Raw genomic sequence first — 17674 nt, forward strand, 5'->3', positions numbered from 1 at the left:
GCGAGACTTCAATGACTAGTCTCCATCTGCTAAGAATTTTAACAAAAACTGAGTCCAACAGCACTTCAGTTGGACTCAATTTTTGTTGTGCTACTTCAGACCAACACGGCTGCCGACTTGAATCTGCTAAGAAATTTGTTCCTGTGCTCCACAGCTGGGTCAAATGACACAAAGTTCTGCAGTTCAGAAAACATTTGATAAAGGCTGCGGAATCAGCAGCGCCCTCAGATATGTTTCTAAGCTGCTCAGGAGGGAACTACCAAAAACCCACAAACTTGTTACTTTTATCTAAGACAGTCACAATCTTTTCTCCCAGTTGTAAAAACCTGACAGGGCAGAGACACAGCAAGGAGGGGGAGGAGAAATGAGAAAGAGCCCATCCACAGTTAAGCCCATCCGCAGTTATTCATGTTTGTCACCCTGAGGTGTGTTACAGACTACAGCAAAAACCAACAGGGATGGGGGGCAGGAACCTAACTAAAGAAGGGCATCGTTGTGACGGGAAAGAAAAACAGAGCGGAGGAAGGAAAAGGCAGGCGGCCAAAGGCAGATTCTCTTCCTGCACATTGCAACACTCCCTCCCGTACTAGTCAAAAACATTTGAAGGGGAGAAGGAGCGCCGCGATTGGCTGGCATGCGAATCAGTCAATGCCGTTGCTAGGAGACTGCGAAACTGCACTTATGCCTCGGCAAGCCATTTGCAAGCAGACATACCTTCAAACGCTGGTCAGATGTCATAAACCCGATTCCGGCCTTTCCTAGATCACGCCATTGAGGCGAAAACTTACGGCGTCCGTCTTCGGCCCCCGACAGGAGCCTCCCCAAGGAAGAAGTCCTGACCGCTTTGGCATTTAGGAAGAGCAGAGCGAGGCCCCGGGGGAAGGCGGCGGGGGAGGAGGGGGGAGGAAGGAAATCCCCCCAAGGGCCCTTTTAAAAAGCGATTAAGAAGCCCCCGGGTCCACACGGACCGCCGCGGGAACACAAAAAAAGGGAGCAGTCTGCAGAGATGCGACTTGAGAGGCGCCAAGCAAACGTCCTCTCCGGCGAACTTTGAAAGACAATGCCAACTCAGAGTCGGAGGAAATGAGACAACAGCAGCAACACACTGGCGCCCGGTCGGGTCGGGCTGGCAACTCCGCGCTTCCAGCCGCCGCCGCGTCAGGGAACCGAACAGGGATAAATAATAATAATAATAACGCCCCCCCCCCGGGGAATACTATCAGGACGCCGCTTGGAGCCCTGGCGCGCTAGTTCCCCTCAGGGAGGGGGTTCCCTCCCGCCCCCAGGCTATCCCCCCTCCCCAATGCAGAGAATCTTACGCAACCTTTCAGACAAGGGACCCAGACGGTTCTCCCCCCCCCCCCAACAAAAAAGGACAGAAAACTTACCTGGCTTGCGAGAGGCGGAGGTTTTCACTGCTGTCTCCCCATATCCATTATGCAAACTTTCATCCGATTGAGCCAGGCATTGCTCCCTGCCCCCCTCCCTCTCCTCCTCCCCCCAGCCTGGAGCCAACAATGTGGCCGAAGGGAAAGCGGGCGAGACGGGGATCCCGGGGCAGGGGAGGAAGCGCGAGGGCATGGGACCCGCCGGCAATTCCCCCCGCGCCAGCTCCAGCTCCAGCTCCGTCTTCCCCTCCTCCTCCTCCCTGCCTGCCCCCTACGGATGAGTAGCGGCTTGGGTCGGAGCTAGCACAAGAACGCTAAATTGTTTCCACTGCAAACAAAAAAAAAAAGCGAGCGAGCGAGAGGCAACACATGACCAGAGGCGGGGGGGGGGGAGGAAGGGGAGGGCAGAGGGAAGCGAGAGAAAACGTGGGCAGGGCCAGCCGAGACAAGCGCCACAGCGGGAAGGAGAGGGCTGGGCCACGGGGGAGGGGGGGAGGGCGCCTCGCTTTTATATTGCACCACGATCCTAATTGCACGACGAGGCAAAAAAAAAGACGAAGACGACGAGGGGCGGGAGCGGGCAGGGACGCGCAAACACACGCAGAGCAGCAAAGCCCGACGGAGGCGGCCCCGCACGTCCGCGGCCGAGGCCTGCGAGCCCTCCCGGGGAAGACTCGAGCGGCCACTACGGCGGCTGCCTCCGCCGCGGCTGGCCGCCAGGCTCGCTCTCCGCCTCCGCTTGTGCTCCCTGCTCGCGGGCGACGTGGTGCGGCTGAGCTCCCAGGGACTTCTTCGGAGACTTTTCGCCTCCCCTTCGGATAGTTCCCGTTCCGAAAGCTCGTTTGGGGGGGAGCGCTGCCCCTTGCCCTCCCCCCGTAAAAACGGCTTAAATTATGCTTAAAGGCTGCGTTTCCCTCCCCTTGAAGAAAAGCCCGGGGGGGGGGGGGGGAGACAGGGAAATACTGCAGGAGAAACCGCGGTCAGGGTCACTTCACGTGTTGCTTCCCACACACACAACTCGGGGATTCTCCCCGCTCTGAAGGGGCGAGTTAACCCGAAAGCACCGGTAATGCACGTGGGAAACGTGCCGCAATCCTGCACGCGACCCCGGTGCTGGGGCTGAAACGTTACTAGCAAAGTGCCCAACTTCAGCCGACACGAGTCTCCTGGCAAAGTCGTCTGTGGGCCTGGCCTGGCGTGCAAGGGTACACAGGGCGGTTCTTATCGCGGTCTACGGGCTTCGAGATAGCAGGCTCTCCAGACAGAGAGACAAAACTCTCCCCTTCGCTCTCTGCAGAACTGGCCTTGGACGTTGTCGTGACTGAGGGGGAGATCCAAAGGGCACCCCCTCCCTCTCTTTAGCGCCCTAGTGGTAAAATATACACACTAAATAATTTACAGGCTGCTGACCTTTAATACTCTCCCCCCCCCCTTCATCTGCCACCTGAGGCACTCCAGCTCCAATGGCTGCCTGTTCATTTACCGGCACAATTCCCAGAGGTGTTTCTTCTCAAATCTTTCTCCCTGTGCCCCCATATTATGCAGACATACGAGGGATGGGAACCAGAGACAGATTTTCAGTGGTGGCACCTTGCCTAAGGAATGCTTTTCCTGTTGTCACTAGCCTGGCACCTACACAGTCTTGTTAGGGTACTGGACCAAAATTTTCTGATCACCCAGGCTAAGGAGTTGATCTTTTAACACTGTTTTGCTGTGGTTTTAGTCTGAAAACTATTTTCAGCTGCTGTCTGTTTTTACAGTCTTGCGTTTTTATGCTGTGCCTGGGTTCTTAATGATCTGTTTTATTTAATCACTTTTAAAAGTTTGTATTTTTATTATTTTTTTGTTTTGTAAGCCTCCTTAGGTGGGTTCCCAAGAGAGGTGGCCTTTTAAAAGTGTAAATAAATAAATAAATGAGCTGCCTGTGTGGAGTGTTGTTTTCAATTGAGGTTGAAAACAATGCACAAGTAGTTTGTGGCCTGCTCCACCTGGTTATGTGCCTGTTCTAATTCTGTGAAGGTTCAAGGGGGTGGCAGGTTACAGTAGATGAGCGATAGGGTTGTGAGTGCCCTGCATAGTGCAGGGTGTTGGACTAGATGACCCATGAGGTCCCTTCCAACTCTATGATTCTATGATTCTTTTTGTTCTGTAAATAAATATCCAGGAATTCTGAAGCCATGGGTGAGGAGAATTGAAATTTGAGGGGAAATTGTAATGCATGCAATATTCATTTTCTTATCAAACCTAAACTTATTTTACTGCTTTAATTGAATTAAAAAGCATCATAACATAGCTATAACATTGTACTATTTGGCATATCTGTGGAATTTAGAAGTTTAAATTATTCAGTTTTCTACAGGTAAAAGTGCAGGTATACCCATTACTGTAGGGAGAGCTGTTATACTCTGTGTGGCCTTCAAAAAAGTCTATTTGTGTTTGCTTTGAAGAGGTACGAAAAATGAATGTTGAAAACAACACAATTTTTGTCCTAGACTAAAGAAAATATAACAATTAGATAAAATCTAATACAGTCACAACACATAAGGCGACCAGAATATTTGGATATCAAGCAGAACATTGAGAACACAGATTCCTTTAATAGTGTATTATTATCAGACATTATAACATACTAATTGCCATCAAAATTATTAAATCAAACATCATTAAAATATATCGGGCTTGTCATCAGTATGATTTTAAGTGACTAAAACTCTTGTAAAAGACATTTTATTCCAAAGGTTTTTTTTAATGCTCCCTACAATTTCTGAATTTTTGCATCCAAAACTAAAATTGCAGACGAAGTCCTTGAGAGAATTTCCCCCCAGGCCTTCATACCTCTATAATGACTATACCACAATGGCTCAAAAAGATAGTGATGTAATTTTTCTATCTCTGACCGTAGGACATACACCCTATGGCATGGTACAACTATTCCATCTCAGACTCTATGGTAGACTGCAAATCTGGCCGTGAACATTTGGCATGCCTGCTCAAGAGGGATCTAGGATCTATGAGGAGTAACTTTTCACAGCATGTTTACAGTAGTCTGGAATCGTCACACAGTCATTAGATCTGAGGGCTTGCCCCCATTAGACTGACCTGGCATTGATGTAGGACTCCAAGGAAAGGGTGGAGGTGGAAGTAGAAGGAGCCAGCCTGAAGACATATTGAAAACTAAGCAAGGAATACTATGGGGAAGTAACATCAGCTATCTGGAATGTGCCTTGTTGACAAAGATAAGAGGAAGAGTAAGTTACCAGAAGACTGGAATAGACTGGTCAAAAACAATCCATGGTCAGCCACTGAGAAAGTTAACAGAAAAGTCTTGTCACAAATGTAAAATGTTACTTTTTAGGTTTGACTTATGCATGCTTATCTACAAAGCTTATTAAATGGGCTTGGAGCCTGAACTTTTTAAAGGTTCTATTTTTGCTGCCTCTTATGATCATACAATCAGGAATTCAGCAGCTTGGGAAATTATTTTAAGTGTCTGTCTTCAACATGGGGATGTGGGAGGGCAGCAGTCCAGGACAACATAACATCAATTCTGGGGAAAGCCCAGAGGTGACATCACACCACTCTAGGAATTGACAGTTTCCTAGAGAGTCATTATATCTATTTTTCCCCCTCTCCCACTGCTGTTTCAAGAGGAGAAGACAGAAGAGCTCGGTTTAAACCCTACTTTTCATTACCCAAAGGAATCCCAAAGAGCTTACAACTTTCCCTTCATCTCCCTACAACAGACATCCTGTGAGGTTGGTGGAGCTGAGAGAGCTCTAACAGAATTGCCCTGCAAACACAACCCTTTTGACTAGCTCAAGGACATCCAGCTTTCTGCATGTGAAAGAGTATGGAATAAAACCCGGCTTTCCAGATTGTAGTCTGCCATTCTCAACTGCTATATCAGGGGTAGTCAAACTGCGGCCCTCCAGATGTCCATGGACTACAATTCCTATGAGCCCCTGCCAGCGAATGCTGGCAGGGGCTCATGGGAATTGTAGTCCATGGACATCTGGAGGGCCGCAGTTTGACTACCCCTGTACTATATCATGCTGGCTCTCAAGTGGCAACAGGAAATGGGGTTGGCAACCCCCAAGCCCCATGCAGATAGCAAAATCCACAGAATGGGGCTAACCATGGTTATCAACATTGCCAATGCAGGTGATTCCCTAGGCTTGCAGAAAAATCTAAAGTTGTTCATATGCCTAAATATGTAACCCCCTCTGTGACTGATTTGCTTCCTCTGTCTATGCACAGACACTGAAAAACCGTGTGCAGGTTCATCTAATATGGGGATTGAGCTCTGACTTCACTCCTATGGAATATGCTTCAAGGGAGCAAAGCTTTCTACCTCGCCATCTCTTCCCAAGAAACAATGCAGAACGGGAGGCAGTTCTTGTACTAATTAGCATTGATGAGAAGCTGGGCTCGTGCTGAATGTTTCTTTTTATGCAGAAGCTAAAGTTATCAGGACAGATTATTCTACAAATTTTCCACAGAGTTGTATTAGCACAAAGTGAGGACTTCACAGGTATTTCTTTAGCATCTCTACAATACCAAGGCCAAAGTATGAAGAGAATCACATTCTGTCTTATGTTTTGGTAACAAGTTGACTTAATAAACCAGGAGCCTTACCTTATTTATATTGCCATGTAGAGAATGTAGTTTGAGATGAAATATGGGACTACATTTTTAAAATTAGGAATGGGAGAGATTTGTTTAGAATGGACAGGATTTAACCACAGTTACTATACCATAAGTTATGTCTAGTATGAATTGGGTCAGGGTTCCCTCAACCTGACGCTATTGTTTGCACAGCCAAACATGACACGGAGGCCCCCTATTTGCCCAAGGTTGTTTTGGCACAGGAATCTGGCACAGGGAGGGAAAATGAAGCATTCAAGCTGCAATCTTGAGGCAAATCAGGCCCCAGTCTGCTTGGGGAACTTCAGTTTCCAGCATCATGTCTGGCTGTGTAAACATCAGACTTGTGCTAGACGTAATATCTAGTTTGGGCCTACATTTTCACTGACCTGGTGTTTCCTTTTCAGAGACGTGTGCCAGATGAATATAATCTTCTCCACTTAATATTTTTGGTAAGGCCTCAGAAGAGGAGTGTGTCTCATGGCTTAAGTGTCACTTAGCGCTTAACACCCACTCAAGATGGCTGTCCTACCCCTGAGTGGCTCCTCCTCCAACCGGCTTGCTTGTCTGTCCAGCAGCCAGCCAATCGAATTCTGTCCCTCACCCTGACCATCCCCTCCTCCTTCCACTTCCCTCTGAGGCTTGGAGGCTGCAGATGTCTGCTGTGTGAGAGGCGCCTCTGCCAGTGAGTTCTCTAACAGCTGCCTGCAATCTTTTCAGGTCCTGGGAAGAGGGGGAGGCCATCTGCAGAGTTCTTCCACTTCACCCCCCTTATCTAGTGCCTGTTGTATTCTTGAATGCAACAGGCTTGGCCCCTAGATCTCAATGCTGAGGAGGATTTTGATGAACTGCTGGCTTTTATATTTTGAAAAACAGATTTTCATCTGGCCTGAGCCTCCAGGGAAGGGTGGGACAAAAATGTATGTATGTATTTGTTGATTCTTCATCTCACCTGATTTGCACCCATTACCATGTAATCTCATTAAATATGTTACACCTCCTTGTCTCCCTTTTCAGAAAGCCACACACAAAACTTTGGGGGCTCTTCGACCACTCCCTGAAACATCTTTTCTCCACCCACCTCCACCTTGTCTTTTTATCATATTGTAATGTTTTAGTTGGTCTTTTAATGAAAACATTTTCCACTGCTGGTGTTTTTCAGTAAGTCATGTTCACCATAGTATAAAGATGAGCCAAGTAAAGCAGGCCTCTACCTTATGCTTCTCCCTGCTGCACACCCACAGGCAAAACTGGAATCTGGCACTGAAGAATGTTTTATCAGAAGAACCTGACAGGTAAACTGCTAAAACCAGTTCTTACATTTAAGACTATTCTATGAAAATTTTTTACAGAACAAAATACAAAGATAACCATTCACATAGTAATCTCAATAATATAAGAAAGAACTGTTGTTTTTGAAGCTGTGTTGAGATCAGGCATTGGCTTGGAACAATAAATACGGAAAACACACTAAGAACAGGCAGTCCTTTGCTGATCAGCTCACTTCTTGTGGCCATAAACCACAAATTATCAATTTTATTCCAGGATTATTATAGGCCTGGGCCAATAGTTGGAACATGTCTGGGATATTCCTGTTCAATCCAGACCAACCTGTTGCATGAAAGCCAACACTATATCATTAACAACCATGGAAATTAATAATTAAAAACAATAGCTGTATAAAGCAAAACACGGTTGTTCTTTTATCCTTGCTTGCCCTGCAAGCAAGCCCATTTTATCTAATACTAAAGCGGACCTTGAATTACTAAAGCAAACATCTCTTATCTCATGGCCTTTTTCTTTGTATGTGTGTTTTAAAACATAACCCAAGTTACCAAACACTAACCCCACCTACAGAAATGCATACTCTTAAAGAGCTCCGACAGTTCGGGGGTGGGGCGGGGCGGGGCGGGGCGGGGGGGGAGCAGATAACTAGACAAATCAACAAAAGAGGAGACATTCTCCCACTATTTGCAGTGGATGTCAAAAGAAGTGTCTCAATAAGACATAGGTCAATTTGACTGCCACTTTTAGGAGCAAGAACTAGCAACTCTTCTGGAATCTAAGAGTTTTGGTTCGTTTGTCTTATGCATAACCAGCTAGAGAAAAACAGATAACCTTATCAACCCAGGAACCAGTTCTGCATCACTTGATGATGCATATGTTGTGATTGTTACCTTTTGTAATATTGTTGTGAAGTTCTTTGAAATTTGTGCAATGTTCTAGATTGTCGTAATGTTCTATGTAAATTTGTGCAACGTTCCATGTAAACTGCCCAGAGCCGTAGGGAAGGATGGTATAAAAATCCGAATAAATAAATACATACATACATAAATAATACTTGAATACCCTATATTTTTCAATCAACATGGTTTATATATGCCGATATAAGTTCCACCATTGGCTCACACAGTTAAATGTGTGTGTGTCCCTTTCTCACACCATTTGCTTCCCCTGTGAGTGTGATTAAAATGGGATATTATCTAATTGTAAGATGTGCATTGGCAAGAATATATACTTGCATTACAGAACGCAGCAGAACAAAAAGCACTTTAAGCACTTACACCCCTTCCTTCCGCACTCCAGATTTCCTGAAGTAGGTCGTAGGGAGGAAAGAAAAATATACTAAAAACTTTGAAGGCCTTTCCTGACAGTCCCTTATTCTGGATAATAAATGTACACTGCTACATTTGTTACTATTGTTAAAGGCATGGCTAAAACAAAGGCGACCTGGGTCAAAAATATAATCTGGGGGGAGGGGCTCTTCATGCACCCCCACCCACGTGGTCAGTTGATAAGATAACACACTTAAATACATGAAATATCTACATAATAAAGTTATGAAATAGTTTCGTGAGTAATGTTTAATGATGATAAAATCAATGATAACCTTGCCAATTTGTATCTGCAAGCCACAGGCCTATAGGTCAACGGTGAAAGTTGAGGACAGGTGCAACCTTTGTCCACCAGTGTACTGGGATTCTTGGGCTGGGGGACGGAGCAGTTTGGTTGTGCTTTCTGTCCATCCTTTTCGGCACCCCAAGTTTCAAAGAATCCTAGAATCATAAACCTGCCACCCCCTTGAACCTTCACAGAATCAGGGAGCTATAGTTGCTGCTGTTCACTCAACACAGCTCAACATTCTCCTCTCTTAGCTGTGCTTCAGTTGTATCTGGCCCTCCAACAAATCAGTTATCATCTGTGGCTGGGAAAATGCAGTTCTTTACTGACTAGCACCATGAATGCCTATATGATTGCTGTTGCAATTGATTCTTCTAAAAACTATTTTTCCTGGCAAAAGTAGATGTCATCGTCTTGTTACAGTGGAAGAGAAAAATAGTCTGGTAGAACCTTAAAGACTAGCAACATTTGTGGCAGTTTTTGGGAGTCTCTGCTCTGAATGTCACTGCCAAAAATGTTGTGTCTTTGAGGTGCTACTGGACTGTTGCTCTTTTCTACTGCTGCAGATAGACTAACATGGCTGTTCTGTTACATTTTCATGCACATTATGTAGTTGTGCTCTGAGCACCCACAGACTGAACTTACTGTCAAGGTATATCTACAATGCAAAGAGGTGAGGAGGGGATTGTGGGGGGGGGGGCTTAAAATGCAATCACCAAATGAACAACGCTTAAAACAGAATCAGGTAGGTTGTGTTGGGTCTGAAGTAGCAGAACAAAGTTTGACTCAAATGGCACCTTACCGGGGGGTAGGGAGTTGAAACATTTTAAAAATGTATGACTACATTCCTAATGCATACTTAATTTATACTGAATAAAATGGGAGATTTCAGAATAAATGTCCATAGGATTGTACTCTAAGTTTCATAAGGCCTTTGAAAAAGTGAGATGTTCAGCTTTCTGAATAAGAGTTGGATACCATTCTGAAATCTCTTTTAAAGTTCTTGGCAAGTAATTGGCACCTGGAGATCTCCCACTGTTAGTCGATCTCCAAATGACCAAAGATCAGTTACCCTGGAGAAAAAGGCTACTTTGGAGGGTGAACATTAGGCCCAATGAACTGCAGAGTGGAGTGGTTCCATCATGGCTACTAATATGCTTCCTTCCACCTTGCCAGTCTACTGAACAGCTCTGGTGAAACTGAAAACTAGCTTGCTACTTTGTCACTTTTAAATTGGCCTTAATAAAGGTGTTTATGCCACTATTCCTATTCTCAGGGGGGAAGTGGTGATCACCTTGGCATTATAAATTAAAGCTTGTTGAAGAACAGGGCGACTGAAGTCTGGGGAACGGGGATCTATAGGTCCTGTTTTCCAGTAATGGTTGAAAATGACTGGTAGAAACAAAAATCTCAAAAAATCTGCCTCAGGCAATGGCATGACATCACTTTCAGGAAAAACATAGAGGTGATGTCGACCGTCTCTAAAAGTCACTACAGAGTTTCTGGTGATTCCTAGACAGGCATGATATCACTTCCAAGTGGTTCTGGAGGACTGCTGTTCATCCCTATGGGATCTTGCAGTGTTTTGTCTCCTCTACTTTTTAACATCTACAGGAAACTGATGGGTGCAGTTATTTGGAGATTTGGGCTGTACTGTCATCAGTATGCAGGAAGGCTGTAAAAATTCTGCGTCAGTAGCTAAGGGCAGTGTTAGAGTGAATGCAAACTAATAAACAGACACTTAACCCCAACAAGATGGAAGTAGTAGTGATCAGCAGAAGGTCTGACCCAGAATTTAAGGTGTCATGTGTTCCGGATGGGGATAAGAAACCCTTGAAGGAATAAATCCATACTCTAGAGATGTTCTTTAATAAGTAGGTGGCAGCTGTGGCCAGGAGTAAATTTCACCAGTTTTGACTGTTTTTTTTTCCTATGCAGGAAAGACCTGGCTACTGTGGTGCATACCCTAGTTATATATAAAATAATTACTGCAATGCACTCCACATGAAAATGCTTGAAAAATGTGCAAAAACTTTAGTTGGTACAGACTGCTACAGCCAAGGTATTAACTGGAGCAGGTCATAGGGGCCATATCACTCGGGCTCTCAAATTGTTTCCAATTCAAGGTGCTGGTTTTGACCTTCAAAAACAAATATAGTTTGGGACCAATATAGCTAAGGGATTCTCCTAGTCCCTGAAGAACTCACCCGAAAACTACAGTAATCTTTGGAGGTCCTGTCTGGGTGCTCCTTCCTTTTGAAATTCGGCAGTGACCCAGGAGAGGGTATTCTCAGTCATGGTATCAAAGCTCTGGAATTTCCCCCAGAAAATGAATCTGTCCTCTTCTGTTGCCATCTGCCAGCAGGCAAAGACTTTTTTGTCTGTTTCATTTGCCTTTTCCTCAATGATCCCTCTTTCCTGAACAGCGTTTTTATTGCTGTTTTTATCTTTTTTTATGTATTTTGGCTCAGTTTTTAATTGTTGTAAAGATGTGGGTGTTTTGGTGTCGTAATTTTGGTGGTTCTATGATTTTATCATGTATGCTTTGGTGATCTTTGTGAGGGTAGAAAGGCAGGATATAAACTTTAATAAATACATAAATAAATCCAATCTAGGTGCTGGGCAGGAGACCTAGGCCTAGTCTGCACACATAGGATAATGCACTTTCAATGCACTTTGGCAGCTGGATTTTCCTGTGCAGAACAGGAAAATCTACTTCTAAAGTGCATTGAAAGTGCATTATCTATTGTGTGCAGAATAGGCCCTAGAAGAGCCTCTATTCCAAGCAGCAGAGCCTGCATACAATGTGCAAGTGGAAAGTGAATCTTTTGCATGGTCCAAAAGAGACGTAGCATTAACAGGCAGAGTGCCTAGATATGAATCTCAGGGGTAGTCAAACTGCGGCCCTCCAGATGTCCATGGACTACAATTCCCAGAAGCCCCTGCCAGCACTCGCAGTTTGACTACCCCTGACACTGCTCCATTTGAATGGATTATTGAGCTCTTTCATTCACATTCTCATTTACAGTTAAGCTGAAACATTATAAAAACTATAGAAGTCTGATTGAGAAAATCACAGCAAGTCTACATGAGGAAGTAAATTATCTGGCTCACTTCTGCATAAAAATATTATTGTTATGCAATAAAAGATACTGTATACAGTTTCCAATAGTAGATTGCTTGCAATAGCTTATTCAAGCATGTCTTGCTCTTCCAGTTACATGTGGTTCCTCCAAAATGAACACTGCATACCTTGCCATAAAATTATATCTTTCTGGTGTACTGTCAGTAAACATTAAGGACATAATCAAGAATACATTTACTTACAAAGGGCAGGGCAAGTTCATATCAGTATATGGAAGATCAGAAGAGCCCCCCCCCCCAAAAAAAAAAGATAAAAGCATACAAATTGACTACCTGCCTCACTTCATATGGGGAGAAACCTGGGCAGATTCTGCACTTACTTTGTTTATTCCATTGTTAATCTTGTTGAATTCAGATCGCTTTGAACTCAGGTCTTCTCCCCCCCCCATTGAAACAGGAAAGTCTTCTGCACATGATTAGGGAGGCTCAGAAGTTGGGGGGGGGAGCCAAGCCTCTTTCTTTCTTTTCTTGAAGGCTGTGACTAAGTTTTTCTTTCTAAGGATGGGTGATGCTTGTATATTAACTGAAGAAAAGGACTTCAAGTTACAACAGCCCTTTGGACATGCAAAGGTAAGACTAGATCTATGAACACCTCAAGTTATGGACCTGATATGTTAGTGGGACTGCAGCAATATCTAGAACAGGCAATAAACTGACTTCTGGATCCAAAGATCCTTCACCTTATCTGGATTAGGTTTATTAATTTAAAAGCCTCACCCAGCCCATGATTGACTCCAGATACCCGTTTAGCAACTCCACTGTTCCACCCAAGTTTGATGAAATGGAGAAAGAGAGAATTGAGTGTCTTTGGCAAATTGATGATACTTCATCCGAAACCTCTGCACAGTTTCAGTATATGGTGTAATAAAGGTACTGCATGTGTTATTGAACAACACAGATTTGCTGAACCCCATTTCATAAATCCCAAGGAGCAGGTCCAAAGCCCCTTTCATCATCTTCTGGAGTCTACCTTCTAGATAGGAGAGGAACAGTTTAGAGTATTGTGCCTCCCCAAATCCCGTATCTGAACAAGAGTTCCAGGTGGATATCAAAAGCTGCTGAGAGGTAGATGAGAATCAATATGGAAGTGTTCTTCCTGAAACTAGATTATCCTGGTACAAGTAATCAATCAGAGTGACCAAGGTAATTCTTGTGCTAAGTTCAGGCGTAAAACTCGATCTAACTGTGTCCATGTAATCAGCCTCAGTCTCATCATGATCATCACCAGCAGTCACATCAGCAGAAGGAAGCACTAGAATATGTAATGTTCAGCAATTCTCCTCAGTGCTCTTGGATGTCCCAGCTGCTGCTGATTCTCTCTTCAATGGGAAATAAAGCTCCTTCCCCTGGTAAAGAGATTATGGGTCTCTCAGTCCTTCCTTCGTTCCACTGCACACAGCCCGGAGAAGATACTAATATACCTAGAGGATCAGATTCTTATTTAATTTCAAGTCTGATTTTTCTCTTGAGAGCTGAGGCAAAAAGACTGAATTGTCAAAGAGCCTCCCAATACATCTATGACAGAGGTGGCTTTTGAACCCAAGTCTCTAAGGTTCAGATTTTCATCAGTGGAGCAGAACTGTCCTCCTCCCCCCCCACCCCCCCACCCCCACTGCAGCTCACTGATTTCCACAAAATGCTGCTTTGGGGGAACCCCAGAAACATCATGTGTGGTAGGCCTGGTTTAAGGATTCAAGGAGCCCGTAGCATCAGAGCCAGTTAAAGGTTTAAGGGGTCTTTGTACAGCATAACTGGCACTGTTACTTGTGCTGCTCAAGTAATTGCAGCCCCCCTGCCCCTCCCAGGGGGATAGCTGGAACTTTGGAAGCAACTGACGGCTTCACTTTGCTGGGGAGAGGAGGAATTGAATCTAGGGAGGGACACTCAAACGTAATGCCCCAATATCAAAGGGGATCTTCACACTTATGCGACTTGTGGTCTGCACGCATGCTCGATGAGAGATATGTATGCTCAATTACTAGTCGAGTATTTGCATTGCCCTTTTCCCATTCTTGCAGTTCATAGGCCACATAAGTGTGACAGCCCCCTAACCATTCAGCACTGCAAGGGCCCCTGGAATGGCAAGACCTGTAGCATGTCCTACTTCTGATGTGTGAGGGTTTGCAGCGGGGAAGGTGGAAAACATGGAAATGGACAATTTAGACTGGAACAAAACCACTGTCAACTCCACTATTCTGTTATGAGACCAGTTATAAGCCATTGCCTGACCATTGTAATTGAAGTTACCATCTTAAGACCTGTATGGACACCTTATTTTATTCTGAAAAAGCAACCTGGGACAGATTGCAGAGTGAAGATTTCTAGTGTGCCTTTGACTTATACAGAATAGTCCGGACTGTGAGGTGGAAACCAGCAAGTATTGGAGTTTATTTTTAAAAGATTGTGTTTCCTCTTAGGGAAGGAAAATTTAGAATAACAGTTTGCCCCATACAAATAATTCTACCAACCCAACAAAATCTGAAATAACATTAGGGGCATGTGTATGTACCATGCAGTTGCTGGAGAGTTCTAGTTGCCAAATCTGTTTTATTGACCCTGCTCATGTGCCTTTAAGAACTAGTGTGCCACTCTTGTGTAGAGCTTATAGTGTCTGGGAGAGCGGGTGCAAACCTATCTCACAGGCTTGTTATGACGGCAAAACAGGAGTGGAGAATGATGTAAGTCACTTTGGGTTCTCATTGGGCAGAGAGGTAAGTTATAAATGAAATAAACATCACAACAGCCATTTAAAGGTGGAGGGTTTTTTCCTCTCTGTTTGCCAGGAATATCTTCAACAGCAGGCTGCTGTTAAGGGCACAGGAATGGGGCAGTCACAAGTAAACCAGTTTGCTATTTTATAACCCTATTCTAACATATACATTATGGAGAATAGGTTTTGTATTCCTTGGCTCTCCAGCTCCACAGCATAAAGTGAATTAAGGACAGGCTGGAGAGCCGTTTACAGTGCTAAGGAGGTGCAGATCTCTAGACCCCTGCAATGCAAGCAACCAGTTACTGACTCCACTTGGCCTGAGAGAAAGAAGGTCTGAAGCCCGGGAGTTACTGGCCCAGCACCGGGTGACAGAAAAGGGGCCTGAATAGCACACAAAAGCAAATCCCCCTCTGAAAGGAGGCGGCCTCCCCGGCTACAAGCGAGCCAGCTGCCAAGCTGTCATTTTGTCGTGCTGCCGAACAGAAGGCCTCATGTAACGACAACCACCAAACTCATTTAAAACTCTGAAAAGGTGACTAATGAGCTCATTCAGGCCGCCTATAAATTATTCACTACCACACTGACCCTCCTCGAGACAAACGGCAAAGTAAACTTCTCAGCACAGAAACCCGGGGACTGTTGATGAACCAGACGCACGGCCCGGGTGAAGAATTTTACAAGGGAAACAGATAGGAGGGCTCACGGTGGCTCCCTTCTGCAGGGAGGGGAGGGAGGCCTTCTTCTGTTTACTTTTTAGGGCCTTTAATCAAGTTAAAGCAGACGCAGCTGTTACACATTTATTTCTCAGATGCAGAGGGAAGGCCTCCCCCTCTCCCCATTAGCTAGTACAGGCAATCACAAAGGTCTATAAATAGCTTTAAATTATATTCTCCAGAAATTGAAGGCTGACCTTAAAATGAAGCCCGGCTCTACAGATGCAAGAATACCCATACACACGTGATTAATGAGAAGTGCGGTGACCAAAGAGGGAAAGGCCCGAAAGTGACAGTCCGTTTCAATTATTTCGCCACTTGATTGCCCATTTTACATTTGTGTCTGCTCAGTATTAAATATTGGTGGGCCAAAACAGAGTCCGTATGAAATGCCGCGTAAGTTTGAATGGTTGTACATTGTTGCCATCATTTTTACAATCCGGGGTTGGGGGAAAGAGACGATTTCCTTTTGGTCTAAATGCACTTTTGAAGCTCTGGTGCTAACAAACACAGCCACGTCCTTTTTTGCTCAAAGGCCATCTCGTTAATATGAGCTATTTTCATCAACCTTCTTTAACTTGAAGCCTGTTTAGGCACTTGGCAGCATAAACAACAGCAGCTGACATTAAAGCACTTATAAATGTAGCTGTTTGCTTAAACGGGGCTTTGCCCATCAGAGAAGGGCAGGCTGCAGCATTTCCTGCTAGTCCAGACAAGCTACTCAGGTGGCTTTGGAAGCTGCCATTGAAACCTTTTGCATTGGAATGATTGCAAAAGCAAAAAATGAAACCCAAGGTCAAATTCCACCTTCCCAATGCACTGTTTCCCTTTCTGTGAAGCCAACTGGATTTAAAACGAAGAGCTGTTTTTTATACCCCACGCTTTGCTACCCAAAGGAGTCCCAAAGTGGATTACAAACACCTTTCCCTTCCTCACCTCATAACAGACACCCTGTGAAGTAAGTGGGACTGAGAGAGCTCTAAGAGACCTGTTTTCTAAGAACAGCTCTAAGAGAACTGTGACTAATCCAAGGTCACCCAGCGGACTGCAAGTGTGTGTGGGGGGGGGGTAGGGAATCAAAACCGGTTCTCCACTCTGTCATTCGTCTGCCACTCGTAACCACTACACCATGCTAGCTCTCGAAAATGTCCAATACCAAATAGACTTGAAGGATTCAAAATAGCTAGACCAAAACGAGAGCGTGAAAACAATTCGGAGCCCATTTTATAAGAGCCGCAAGATTTCTGGCTTGCGTGAGAGTGTCTATAACACGCATGCATCAGTGAATAGTGCAATTCTACGTAGTGTTACGCCCTTCTAAGTCCACTGAAATAAATAGCTTTATCTCTGTTCATGTCAGCACAGTTAGAATCCCACCTTAATTTCACCCATAAATAACATCCTGATGGTGCTATTATAAAAACATCTATCGTTTTATTTTCACTCACCCTAGGGTTGCCAACTCTGGGTTGGGAAATTCCTGGATATTTGGCAGGCAGAGCCTGGGGAGGGTGGGCTTTGGGGACAGGAGGGACCTCACTGGGCTACCATACCGTAGACTCCACCCTCCCAAACAGCAGCTTCCTCCAATGGAATGGATCAGCTTTAAATCCAGGAGATCTTCAGCCACCACCTGAAGGCTGGCAACCCTTCCCCATCCCATAAAAAATCCTGGGAAAGTCAACACATCATTGCAATCTTTGTGTTTCTCAGCATTTTATGATCTTCCCTCTGCTGCTCTGAAAGTTCGTGTTTGGTGTAAAAATATTTTTCAATGGACAAAAGTACAGTAAACGGGTATCCCTGGCTAATAACTGCTTCCATGCTGCTTCCATCTGCTTGTCAGGTTTGGTCAGAATAAAACACTTTGACTGTTTACGCACTGGAGGTTTCATGCCAGGCTGCAGGCTGGAGTTTTAGTTGTGGCAGGTTGCCCCACCTCTTCCTGCACCCACAAGGGGGAGCATTTGGCCCGGTGCACCTCATCCTCCCCCAATTTGAGCACAAATTCCCAGTGCGTAAATGGTCCTTGAAATCTTTGTTCAGATTGGCAGGAAAATGTGCATGTGTGGATTCTTAACACAGAACAGCAAGGTATTCTGCATACTGAGAAGTCTTAACTCAATCTAAGTTCCTGAACCTCCCATAACTGAAGGGAGTTGGCCAAAGGT

General features: G+C 44.9%; 1 protein-coding gene across 7 annotated transcripts in view; it reads right to left on the reverse strand.

Annotated features, from left to right (window-relative positions):
• Positions 1-17674, reverse strand: part of FOXN3 (forkhead box N3) — a 226303-nt gene that overhangs the window by 170438 nt on the left and 38191 nt on the right. Inside the window, exon 1 of one of the 7 annotated variants that reach the window (XM_077323443.1) lies at positions 1389-1760. The exons of 5 other annotated variants lie outside the window; for them this stretch is intronic. The gene's annotated coding sequence lies outside the window, so the exon portion shown is untranslated. Of the gene's footprint in view, positions 1-714; positions 1063-1388; positions 1761-17674 lie in introns of those variants that run through there. One more of the 7 variants, XM_077323444.1, reaches the window with a different exon arrangement.

The sequence above is a fragment of the Paroedura picta genome, chromosome 2 (assembly GCF_049243985.1).
Source record: "Paroedura picta isolate Pp20150507F chromosome 2, Ppicta_v3.0, whole genome shotgun sequence".
Lineage (NCBI taxonomy): Eukaryota > Metazoa > Chordata > Lepidosauria > Squamata > Gekkonidae > Paroedura > Paroedura picta.